Below are 12,611 nucleotides of genomic sequence, written 5' to 3' on the forward strand. Positions count from 1 at the left end.
TCTTTGGTGTAACGGACTCTCTGTGGGTCGTGTCGTATATCGTGTTTTACATTGTGTTGTCGTGTCAATCTTGGTTTTATCTTGGTTTTATGTGTCGGTGTGTGTGTGTTTGTGTGTGTGTGTGTGTGAGTTTATTAAATCATCTCTATGTTAAATCAACATTCGTAGTTAGTGTCCTAGAGTGTCGGGTTGTTAGAGTAAGCGGGCGCGGCCGACGGCGGGAGGCCGAGGCGAGCTACGTCGATACAGGTCTTGTGGGCTTCCCCCTTATCGCGTGGTCGGGTGTAGTCGTTACCTATCTCCATGGAAAGCATCCTAATGTCGGGTGCTCTGCGGTCAGTGCGGGTTCTCGGCGATTTTAGGTTTAGGGTTACGAAGGGTTAGGCTATGTATTCGCCGTTGTGAGAGTGACTGTTTAGGCGATCTTACGGTGAAGGTAGAAAGTGGGGTCGGTGCGGGTTCTCGGCGATTTTAGGTTCAGGATAACGAAGGGTTAGGCTATGTATTCGTTGTTGTGGGAGTGACTATTTAGGCGATTTTATGGTGAAGATAAAGGGTGAGGTCGGTGCGGGTTCTCGGCGATTTTAGGTTCAGGGTTACGAAGGGTTAGGCTATGTATTCGTTGTTGTGGGAGTGGCTATTTGGGCGATTTTAGGGTGAGGATAAAAGGTGGGGTAAAATCGTGTATTAGTGCGGGTTCTCGGCGATCTTATGGTCAGGGTTAGGGAGGGTTAGGCTATGTATTCGTTGGGGTGGGAGTGGCTGCTCGGCGATCTTAAGGTCAGGGTTGGGGAGGGTTAGGCTATGTATTCGTTGGGGTGGGAGAGTTATTTATCGACAGTAAGGGTCGGTGTCCCGTCTGTCTCACTATTCAGTCGGTCTATCCTCTGACTATCGGGTGGGGAGGGTTATTTGTCGACTGCCAGAGTCGATGTCACGTCTGTCTCGTTATTCAAGTCGGTCTATCGTCTGACTGTCGGGTTGGGGAGTTATTTATCGACTACCAGAGTCGGTGTCCCGTCTGTCTGGCTATTGAGTCGGTCTATCGTCTGACTATCGGGTGGGAGAGTTATTTATCGACTGTAAGAGTCGGTGTTTTGTCTGTCAAACTATTCAGTCGGTGTATCGTCTGACTATCGGGTTGGAGAATTATTTATCGACTGTAAGAGTCGGTGTCCCGTCTGTCTGGCTGTTCATTCGGTCTATCGTCTGACTATCGGGTGGGAGAATTATTTATCGACTGTAAGGGTCGGTGTCCCGTCTGTCATACTATTCAGTCGGTCTATCGTCTGGCTGTCGGGTGGGAGAATTATTTATCGACTGTAAGAGTCGGTGTACCGTTTGTCTGGCTGTTCATTCGGTCTATCGTCTGACTATCGGGTGGGAGAGTTATTTATCGACTGTAAGAGTCGGTGTCCCGTCTGTCAAACTATTCAGTCGGTCTATCGTCTGGCTGTCGGGTGGGAGAATTATTTATCGACTGTAAGAGTCGGTGTCCCGTCTGTCCAACTATTCGGTCGGTCTATCGTCTGACTATCGGGTGGGAGAATTGTTTATCGACTGTAAGAGTCGGTGTCCCGTCTGTCAAACTATTCAGTCGGTCTATCGTCTGGCTGTCGGGTGGGAGAATTATTTATCGACTGTAAGAGTCGCTGTCCCGTCTGTCCAACTATTCAGTCGGTCTATCGTCTGACTATCGGGTGGGAGAGTTATTTATCGACTGTGAGAGTCGGTGTCCCGTCTGTCAAACTATTCAGTCGGTGTATCGTCTGACTATCGGGTTGGAGAATTATTTATCGACTGTAAGAGTCGGTGTCCCGTCTGTCCAACTATTCAGTCGGTCTATCGTCTGACTATCGTGTGGGAGAATTATTTATCGACTGTAAGAGTCGGTGTCCCGTCTGTCAAACTATTCAGTCGGTCTATCGTCTGGCTGTCGGGTGGGAGAATTATTTATCGACTGTAAGAGACGGTGTACCGTCTGTCTGGCTGTTCATTCGGTCCATCGTCTGACTATCGGGTGGGAGAGTTATTTATCGACTGTAAGAGTCGGTGTCCCGTCTGTCTGGCTGTTCATTCGGTCTATCGTCTGACTATCGGGTGGGAGAGTTATTTATCGACTGTGAGAGTCGGTGTCCCGTCTGTCAAACTATTCAGTCGGTGTATCGTCTGACTGTCGGGTTGGAGAATTATTTATCGACTGTAAGAGTCGGTGTCCCGTCTGTCCAACTATTCAGTCGGTGTATCGTCTGACTGTCGGGTTGGAGAATTATTTATCGACTGTAAGAGTCGGTGTCCCGTCTGTCCAACTATTCAGTCGGTCTATCGTCTGACTATCGGGTGGGAGAATTGTTTATCGACTGTAAGAGTCGGTGTCCCGTCTGTCTGGCTGTTCATTCGGTCTATCGTCTGACTATCGGGTGGGAGAGTTATTTATCGACTGTGAGAGTCGGTGTCCCGTCTGTCAAACTATTCAGTCGGTGTATCGTCTGACTATCGGGTGGGAGAGTTATTTATCGACTGTGAGAGTCGGTGTCCCGTCTGTCCAACTATTCAGTCGGTGTATCGTCTGACTGTCGGGTTGGAGAATTATTTATCGACTGTAAGAGTCGGTGTCCCGTCTGTCCAACTATTCAGTCGGTCTATCGTCTGACTATCGGGTGGGAGAATTGTTTATCGACTGTAAGAGTCGGTGTCCCGTCTGTCAAACTATTCAGTCGGTCTATCGTCTGGATGTCGGGTGGGAGAATTATTTATCGACTGTAAGAGTCGGTGTACCGTCTGTCTGGCTGTCCATTCGGTCTATTGTCTGACTATCGGGTGGGAGAGTTATTTATCGACTGTAAGAGTCGGTGTCCCGTCTGTCAAACTATTCATCCGGTCTATCGTCTGGCTGTCGGGTGGGGAGAGTTATTTGTTGACTGCCAGAGTCGATGTCCCGTCTGTCTCGCTATTCATTCGGTCTATCGTCTGACTATCGGGTGGGAGAATTATTTATCGACTGTAAGAGTCGGTGTACCGTCTGTGTGGCTGTTCATTCGGTCTATCGTCTGACTATCGGGTGGGAGAGTTATTTATCGACTGTAAGAGTCGGTGTCCCGTCTGTCTGGCTGTTCATTCGGTCTATCGTCTGACTATCGGGTGGGAGAGTTATTTATCGACTGTGAGAGTCGGTGTCACGTCTGTCAAACTATTCAGTCGGTGTATCGTCTGACTATCGGGTTGGAAAATTATTTATCGACTGTAAGAGTCGGTGTCCCGTCTGTCCAACTATTCAGTCGGTCTATCGTCTGACTATCGGGTGGGAGAATTGTTTATCGACTGTAAAAGTCGGTGTCCCGTCTGTCAAACTATTCAGTCGGTCTATCGTCTGGCTGTCGGGTGGGAGAATTATTTATCGACTGTAAGAGTCGGTGTACCGTCTGTCTGGCTGTCCATTCGGTCTATCGTCTGACTATCGGGTGGGAGAGTTATTTATCGACTGTAAGAATCGGTGTCCCGTCTGTCAAACTATTCATCCGGTCTATCGTCTGGCTGTCGGGTGGGGAGAGTTATTTGTCGACTGCCAGAGTCGATGTCCCGTCTGTCTGGCTATTCATTCGGTCTATCGTCTGACTATCGGGTGGGAGAATTATTTATCGACTGTAAGAGTCGGTGTCCCGTCTGTCCGGCTATTCAGTCGGTGTATCGTCTGACTGTCGGGTTGGAGAGTTATTTATCGACTACCAGAGTCGGTGTCCCGTCGTGTCTGGCTATTGAGTCGGTCTATCGTCTGACTGTCGGGTGGGAGAATTATTTATCGACTGTAAGAGTCGGTGTCCCGTCTGTCAAACTATTCAGTCGGTCTATCGTCTGGCTGCCGGGTGGGAGAATTATTTATCGACTGTAAGAGTCGGTGTCCCGTCTGTCCAACTATTCAGTCGGTGTATCGTCTGACTATCGGGTGGGAGAATTGTTTATCGACTGTAAGAGTCGGTGTCCCGTCTGTCAAATCATTCAGTCGGTCTATCGTCTGGCTGTCGGGTGGGAGAATTATTTATCGACTGTAAGAGTCGGTGTACCGTCTGTCTGGCTATTGAGTCGGTCTATCGTCTGCCTATCGGGTGGGAGAATTATTTATCGACTTAGGGTTAGGGTTAGGGTTAGAGTTAGAGTTGGGGTTAGGCCGTTAGGGTTTCCCCAGCCGGGCCCACCCCTTCCCCACCAGTGGATTTGCACGCAATACGACCAGAATGCCTTCGAGATGACACAAGTCGCGTGAGCGTGGGAGACCTCGATTCCAATCCTTTTAGTATGGCGCCCGACGGTGGATTCGTTCTGTCTGCTTCCGTTGAGAATGACGTCACATATTGTGGTTCCCGTGTGTCTGGCTCACGAGGCCGTGTCGTGTCGGTACGTATCGATCGGACTGTAGTCGATCCGTACGTTATCCGAGGACTCCGGAGTCTGCGCCGGTATCGCGTCAGACCGTCCCGTTGCCTTTCTCGGTTTCAGATCGTTGCTTCTTTGGTGTAACGGACTCTCTGTGGGTTGTGTCGTATATCTTGTTTTACATTGTGTTGTCGTGTCAATCTTGGTTTTATCTTGGTTTTATGTGTCGGTGTGTGTGTGTTTGTGTGTGTGTGTGTGTGTGTGTGTGTGTGTGTGTGAGTTCATTAAATCATCTCTATGTTAGATCTACATTCGTAGTTAGTGTCCTAGAGTGTCGGGTTGTGAGAGTAAGCGGGCGCGGCCGACGGCGGGAGGCCGAGGCGAGCTACGTCGATACAGGTCTCGTGGGCTTCCCCCTTATCGCGTGGTCGGGTGTAGTCGTTACCTGTCTCCATGGAAAGCATCTTAATGTCGGGTGCTCTGCGGTCAGTGCGAGTTCTCGACGGGTTAAATTGTGTATTCGTTGTTGTGGGAGTGACTAATTAGGCGATCTTACGGTGAAGGTAAAGGGTGGGGTCGGTGCGGGCTCTCGGCGATTTTAGGTTTAGGGTTACGACGGGTTAGGCTATGTATTCGTTGTTGTGGGAGTGACTAATTAGGCGATCTTACGGTGAAGGTAAAGGGTGGGGTCGGTGCGGGCTCTCGGCGATTTTAGGTTTAGGGTTACGACGGGTTAGGCTATGTATTCGTTGTTGTGGGAGTGAATAATTAGGCGATCTTACGGTGAAGGTAAAGGGTGGGGTCGGTGCGGGTTCTCGGCGATTTTAGGTTTAGGGTTACGACGGGTTAGGCTATGTGTTCGTTGTTGTGGGAGTGACTAATTAGGCGATCTTACGGTGAAGGTAAAGGGTGGGGTCGGTGCGGGCTCTCGGCGATTTTAGGTTTAGGGTTACGACGGGTTAGGCTATGTATTCGTTGTTGTGGGAGTGACTAATTAGGCGATCTTACGGTGAAGGTAAAGGGTGGGGTCGGTGCGGGCTCTCGGCGATTTTAGGTTTAGGGTTACGACGGGTTAGGCTATGTATTCGTTGTTGTGGGAGTGACTAATTAGGCGATCTTACGGTAAAGGTAAAGGGTGGGGTCGGTGCGGGCTCTCGGCGATTTTAGTTTTAGGGTTACGACGGGTTAGGCTATGTATTCGTTGTTGTGGGAATGACTAATTAGGCGATCTTACGGTGAAGGTAAAGGGTGGGATAGAATCGTGTATTAGTGCGGGTTCTCGGCGATCTTATGGTCAGGGTTAGGGAGGGTTAGGCTATGTATTCGTTGGGGTGGGAGTGGCTACTCGGCGATCTTAAGGTCGGGGTTGGGGGGGGGGGGGGGTTTAGGCTATGTATTCGTTGGGGTGGGGAGAGTTATTTATCGACTGTAAGAGTCGGTGTCCCGTCTGTCTGGCTGTTCAATCGGTCTATCGTCTGACTGTCGGGTGGGAGAGTTATTTATCGACTGTAAGAGTCGGTGTCCCGTCTGTCTCGCTATTCGGTCGGTCTATCGTCTGACCATCGGGTGGGAGAGTTATCTATCGACTGTAAGAGTCGGTGTACCGTCTGTCTGGCTATTCATTCGGTCTATCGTCTGACTATCGGGTGGGAGAGTTATTTATCGACTGTAAGAATCGGTGTCCCGTCTGTCAAACTATTCATCCGGTCTATCGTCTGGCTGTCGGGTGGGGAGAGTTATTTGTCGACTGCCAGAGTCGATGTCCCGTCTGTCTGGCTATTCATTCGGTCTATCGTCTGACTATCGGGTGGGAGAATTATTTATCGACTGTAAGAGTCGGTGTCCCGTCTGTCCGGCTATTCAGTCGGTGTATCGTCTGACTGTCGGGTTGGAGAGTTATTTATCGACTACCAGAGTCGGTGTCCCGTCGTGTCTGGCTATTGAGTCGGTCTATCGTCTGACTGTCGGGTGGGAGAATTATTTATCGACTGTAAGAGTCGGTGTCCCGTCTGTCAAACTATTCAGTCGGTCTATCGTCTGGCTGCCGGGTGGGAGAATTATTTATCGACTGTAAGAGTCGGTGTCCCGTCTGTCCAACTATTCAGTCGGTGTATCGTCTGACTATCGGGTGGGAGAATTGTTTATCGACTGTAAGAGTCGGTGTCCCGTCTGTCAAATCATTCAGTCGGTCTATCGTCTGGCTGTCGGGTGGGAGAATTATTTATCGACTGTAAGAGTCGGTGTACCGTCTGTCTGGCTATTGAGTCGGTCTATCGTCTGCCTATCGGGTGGGAGAATTATTTATCGACTTAGGGTTAGGGTTAGGGTTAGAGTTAGAGTTGGGGTTAGGCCGTTAGGGTTTCCCCAGCCGGGCCCACCCCTTCCCCACCAGTGGATTTGCACGCAATACGACCAGAATGCCTTCGAGATGACACAAGTCGCGTGAGCGTGGGAGACCTCGATTCCAATCCTTTTAGTATGGCGCCCGACGGTGGATTCGTTCTGTCTGCTTCCGTTGAGAATGACGTCACATATTGTGGTTCCCGTGTGTCTGGCTCACGAGGCCGTGTCGTGTCGGTACGTATCGATCGGACTGTAGTCGATCCGTACGTTATCCGAGGACTCCGGAGTCTGCGCCGGTATCGCGTCAGACCGTCCCGTTGCCTTTCTCGGTTTCAGATCGTTGCTTCTTTGGTGTAACGGACTCTCTGTGGGTTGTGTCGTATATCTTGTTTTACATTGTGTTGTCGTGTCAATCTTGGTTTTATCTTGGTTTTATGTGTCGGTGTGTGTGTGTTTGTGTGTGTGTGTGTGTGTGTGTGTGTGTGTGTGAGTTCATTAAATCATCTCTATGTTAGATCTACATTCGTAGTTAGTGTCCTAGAGTGTCGGGTTGTGAGAGTAAGCGGGCGCGGCCGACGGCGGGAGGCCGAGGCGAGCTACGTCGATACAGGTCTCGTGGGCTTCCCCCTTATCGCGTGGTCGGGTGTAGTCGTTACCTGTCTCCATGGAAAGCATCTTAATGTCGGGTGCTCTGCGGTCAGTGCGAGTTCTCGACGGGTTAAATTGTGTATTCGTTGTTGTGGGAGTGACTAATTAGGCGATCTTACGGTGAAGGTAAAGGGTGGGGTCGGTGCGGGCTCTCGGCGATTTTAGGTTTAGGGTTACGACGGGTTAGGCTATGTATTCGTTGTTGTGGGAGTGACTAATTAGGCGATCTTACGGTGAAGGTAAAGGGTGGGGTCGGTGCGGGCTCTCGGCGATTTTAGGTTTAGGGTTACGACGGGTTAGGCTATGTATTCGTTGTTGTGGGAGTGAATAATTAGGCGATCTTACGGTGAAGGTAAAGGGTGGGGTCGGTGCGGGTTCTCGGCGATTTTAGGTTTAGGGTTACGACGGGTTAGGCTATGTGTTCGTTGTTGTGGGAGTGACTAATTAGGCGATCTTACGGTGAAGGTAAAGGGTGGGGTCGGTGCGGGCTCTCGGCGATTTTAGGTTTAGGGTTACGACGGGTTAGGCTATGTATTCGTTGTTGTGGGAGTGACTAATTAGGCGATCTTACGGTGAAGGTAAAGGGTGGGGTCGGTGCGGGCTCTCGGCGATTTTAGGTTTAGGGTTACGACGGGTTAGGCTATGTATTCGTTGTTGTGGGAGTGACTAATTAGGCGATCTTACGGTAAAGGTAAAGGGTGGGGTCGGTGCGGGCTCTCGGCGATTTTAGTTTTAGGGTTACGACGGGTTAGGCTATGTATTCGTTGTTGTGGGAATGACTAATTAGGCGATCTTACGGTGAAGGTAAAGGGTGGGATAGAATCGTGTATTAGTGCGGGTTCTCGGCGATCTTATGGTCAGGGTTAGGGAGGGTTAGGCTATGTATTCGTTGGGGTGGGAGTGGCTACTCGGCGATCTTAAGGTCGGGGTTGGGGGGGGGGGGGTTTAGGCTATGTATTCGTTGGGGTGGGGAGAGTTATTTATCGACTGTAAGAGTCGGTGTCCCGTCTGTCTGGCTGTTCAATCGGTCTATCGTCTGACTGTCGGGTGGGAGAGTTATTTATCGACTGTAAGAGTCGGTGTCCCGTCTGTCTCGCTATTCGGTCGGTCTATCGTCTGACCATCGGGTGGGAGAGTTATCTATCGACTGTAAGAGTCGGTGTACCGTCTGTCTGGCTATTCATTCGGTCTATCGTCTGACTATCGGGTGGGAGAGTTATTTATCGACTGTAAGAGTCGGTGTCCCGTCTGTCTGGCTGTTCAATCGGTCTATCGTCTGACTGTCGGGTGGGCGAGTTATTTATCGACTGTAAGAGTCGGTGTCCCGTCTGTCATACTATTCAGTCGGTGTATCGTCTGACTATCGGGTGGGAGAGTTATTTATCGACTGTAAGAGTCGGTGTCCCGTCTGTCTGGCTGTTCGTTCGGTCTATCGTCTAACTGTCGGGTGGGAGAGTTATTTATCGACTGTAGGAGTCGGTGTCCCGTCTGTCTCGCTATTCGGTCGGTCTATCGTCTGACTTATCGGGTTGGAGAATTATTTATCGACTGTAAGAGTCGGTGTCCCGTCTGTCTGGCTGTTCATTCGGTCTGTCGTCTGACTGTCGGGTGGGAGAGTTATTTATCGACTGTAAGAGTCGGTGTCCCGTCTGTCTCGCTATTCAGTCGGTCTATCGTCTGACCATCGGGTGGGAGAATTATTTATCGACTGTAAGAGTCGGTGTCCCGTCTGTCAAACTATTCAGTCGGTCTATCGTCTGGCTATCGGGTTGGAGAATTATTTATCGACTGTAAGAGTCGGTGTCCCGTCTGTCAAAGTGTTGATTCGGTCTTTCGTCTGACTATCGGGTGGGAGAATTATTTATCGACTGTAAGAGTCGGTGTCCCGTCTGTCATACTATTCTGTCGGTGTATCGTCTGACTATCGGGTTGGAGAACTATTTGTCGACTGTAAGAGTCGGTGTCCCGTCTGTCAAACTATTCAGTCGGTCTATCGTCTGGCTATCGGGTTGGAGAATTATTTATCGACTGTAAGAGTCGGTGTCCCGTCTGTCTGGCTGTTCATTCGGTGTATCGTCTGACTGTCGGGTGGGAGAGTTATTTATCGACTGTGAGAGTCGGTGTCCCGTCTGTCTCGCTATTCAGTCGGTCTATCGTCTGACTATCGGGTGGGAGAGTTATTTATCGACTGTAAGAGTCGGTGTTCCGTCTGTCTGGCTGTTCGTTCGGTCTATCGTCTAACTGTCGGGTGGGAGAGTTATTTATCGACTGTAGGAGTCGGTGTCCCGTCTGTCTCGCTGTTCGGTCGGTCTATCGTCTGACTTATCGGGTTGGAGAATTATTTATCGACTGTAAGAGTCGGTGTCCCGTCTGTCTGGCTGTTCAATCGGTGTATCTTCTGGCTACCGGGTGGGAGAGTTATTTATCGACTGTAAGAGTCGGTGTCCCGTCTGTCTGGCTGTTCGTTCGGTCTATCGTCTGACTGTCGGGTTGGAGGATTATTTATCGACTGTAAGAGTCGGTGTCCCGTCTGTCAAAACTATTCAGTCGGTCTATCGTCTGACTATCGGATGGGAGAGTTATTTATCGACTGTAAGAGTCGGTGTCCAGTCTGTCTCGCTTATTCAGTCGGTCTATCGTCTGACTATCGGGTGGGAGAATTATTTATCGACTGTAAGAGTCGGTGTCCCGTCTGTCTGGCTATTCAGTCGGTCTATCGTCTGACTATCGGGTGGGAGAGTTATTTATCGACTGTAAGAGTCGGTGTCCCGTCTGTCTGGCTATTGAGTCGGTCTATCGTCTGACTGTCGGGTGGGAGAATTATTTATCGGCTGTAAGAGTCGGTGTCCCGTCTGTCTGGCTGTTCGTTCGGTCTATCGTCTGACTGTCGGGTGGGCGAGTTATTTATCGACTGTAAGAGTCGGTGTCCCGTCTGTCATACTATTCAGTCGGTGTATCGTCTGACTATCGGGTTGGAGAATTATTTATCGACTGTAAGAGTCGGTGTCCCGTCTGTCTGGCTGTTCGTTCGGTCTATCGTCTGACTGTCGGGTGGGAGAGTTATTTATCGACTGTAAGAGTCGGTGTCCCGTCTGTCTCGCTATTCAGTCGGTCTATCGTCTGACCATCGGGTGGGAGAATTATTTATCGACTGTAAGAGTCGGTGTCCCGTCTGTCAAACTATTCAGTCGGTCTATTGTCTGACCGTCGGGTGGGAGAGTTATTTATCGACTGTGAGAGTCGGTGTCCCGTCTGTCTCGCTATTCAGTCGGTCTATCGTCTGACTATCGGGTGGGAGAGTTATTTATCGACTGTAAGAGTCGGTGTCCCGTCTGTCATACTATTCAGTCGGTGTATCGTCTGGCTATCGGGTTGGAGAATTATTTGTCGACTGTAAGAGTCGGTGTCCCGTCTGTCTCGCTATTCAGTCGGTCTATCGTCTGACTATCGGGTTGGAGAATTATTTATCGACTGTAAGAGTCGGTGTCCCGTCTGTCTGGCTGTGCAGTCGGTCTATCGTCTGACCGTCGGGTGGGAGAGTTATTTATCGACTGTAAGAGTCGGTGTCCCGTCTGTCTCGCTATTCAGTCGGTCTATCGTCTGACCATCGGGTTGGAGAATTATTTATCGACTGTAAGAGTCGGTGTCCCGTCTGTCTGGCTGTGCAGTCGGTCTATCGTCTGACCGTCGGGTGGGAGAGTTATTTATCGACTGTAAGAGTCGGTGTCCCGTCTGTCTCGCTATTCAGTCGGTCTATCGTCTGACCATCGGGTTGGAGAATTATTTATCGACTGTAAGAGTCGGTGTCCCGTCTGTCAAACTATTCAGTCGGTCTATCGTCTGGCTATCGGGTTGGAGAATTATTTATCGACTGTAAGAGTCGGTGTCCCGTCTGTCTGGTTGTGCAGTCGGTCTATCGTCTGACCGTCGGGTGGGAGAGTTATTTATCGACTGTAAGAGTCGGTGTACCGTCTGTCTCGCTATTCAGTCGGTCTATCGTCTGACTATCGGGTTGGAGAATTATTTATCGACTGTAAGAGTCGGTGTCCCGTCTGTCTGGCTGTTCAATCGGTGTATCGTCTGGCTACCGGGTGGGAGAGTTATTTATCGACTGTAAGAGTCGGTGTCCCGTCTGTCTGGCTGTTCGTTCGGTCTATCGTCTGACTGTCGGGTTGGAGAATTATTTATCGACTGTAAGAGTCGGTGTCCCGTCTGTCAAAACTATTCAGTCGGTCTATCGTCTGACTATCGGGTGGGAGAATTATTTATCGACTGTAAGAGTCGGTGTCCCGTCTGTCTGGCTATTCAGTCGGTCTATCGTCTGACTATCGGGTGGGAGAGTTATTTATCGACTGTAAGAGTCGGTGTCCCGTCTGTCTGGCTATTGAGTCGGTCTATCGTCTGACTGTCGGGTGGGAGAATTATTTATCGGCTGTAAGAGTCGGTGTCCCGTCTGTCTGGCTGTTCGTTCGGTCTATCGTCTGACTATCGGGTGGGAGAGTTATTTGTCGACTGTAAGAGTCGGTGTCCCGTCTGTCAGACTATTCAGTCGGTGTATCGTCTGACTCTCTTGTAGGGAGAATTATTTATCGACTGTACGAGTCGGTGTCCTGGCTGTCCGATTATTAGCGTACCGATGGCCTACTTTCTTGTTGCGTGAGTTCCTACATGTTTGCTATGGGTCGTGCGTTAGTGTTGTCATGGCAATATTTATTCGTGTGCGTATACATGCATGCGGATGTACGGTGTATGTTAGTAAGGCGTGGTGTTTGCTCGTGTGCGTTACATGCGCATGCGCCGTGTCTGTCTGTGTGCGTGTGGTGTGGGAGCTCACCTCGTGTTTGAGTGGTGTCGGTGTGTCCTTCGTGTTACCGGTGGTGTCGGCGGCGGTGGTGCCGTCGTGACGATGGTGGTGTGATCGTGGTGTTCCGATTCGGTGTGTCGGTGGATCGTGTCGGGGTGTCGAGTCGTGTCGATGTCGGTCGTCCGGTCGTTAGGTGGTGATCGTCCATCCGTGTCCGGTGTATCGATCCCTTTCTGTCCGTGTGTGTGGTGGTGTGGTGGTGTGGTATTGACTCTTTTTTGAGTACGTGTTTACGTGTGTCTTTTTTAGGGCTCTGGGGCATCGCCGAGCCACTGTCGGTATTCGTACCGTACGAGCGGAGTGTGGTGTCGATCTCGGTCGCGAGACGTGTCTCCAGCGTGGGAGGAGAAGTTGTCGGAGAAGTCTGTTAGTCCGTTTGACTCTC

Source organism: Corticium candelabrum, chromosome 5 (assembly GCF_963422355.1).
Source record: "Corticium candelabrum chromosome 5, ooCorCand1.1, whole genome shotgun sequence".
Classification (NCBI taxonomy): Eukaryota; Metazoa; Porifera; class Homoscleromorpha; order Homosclerophorida; family Plakinidae; genus Corticium; species Corticium candelabrum.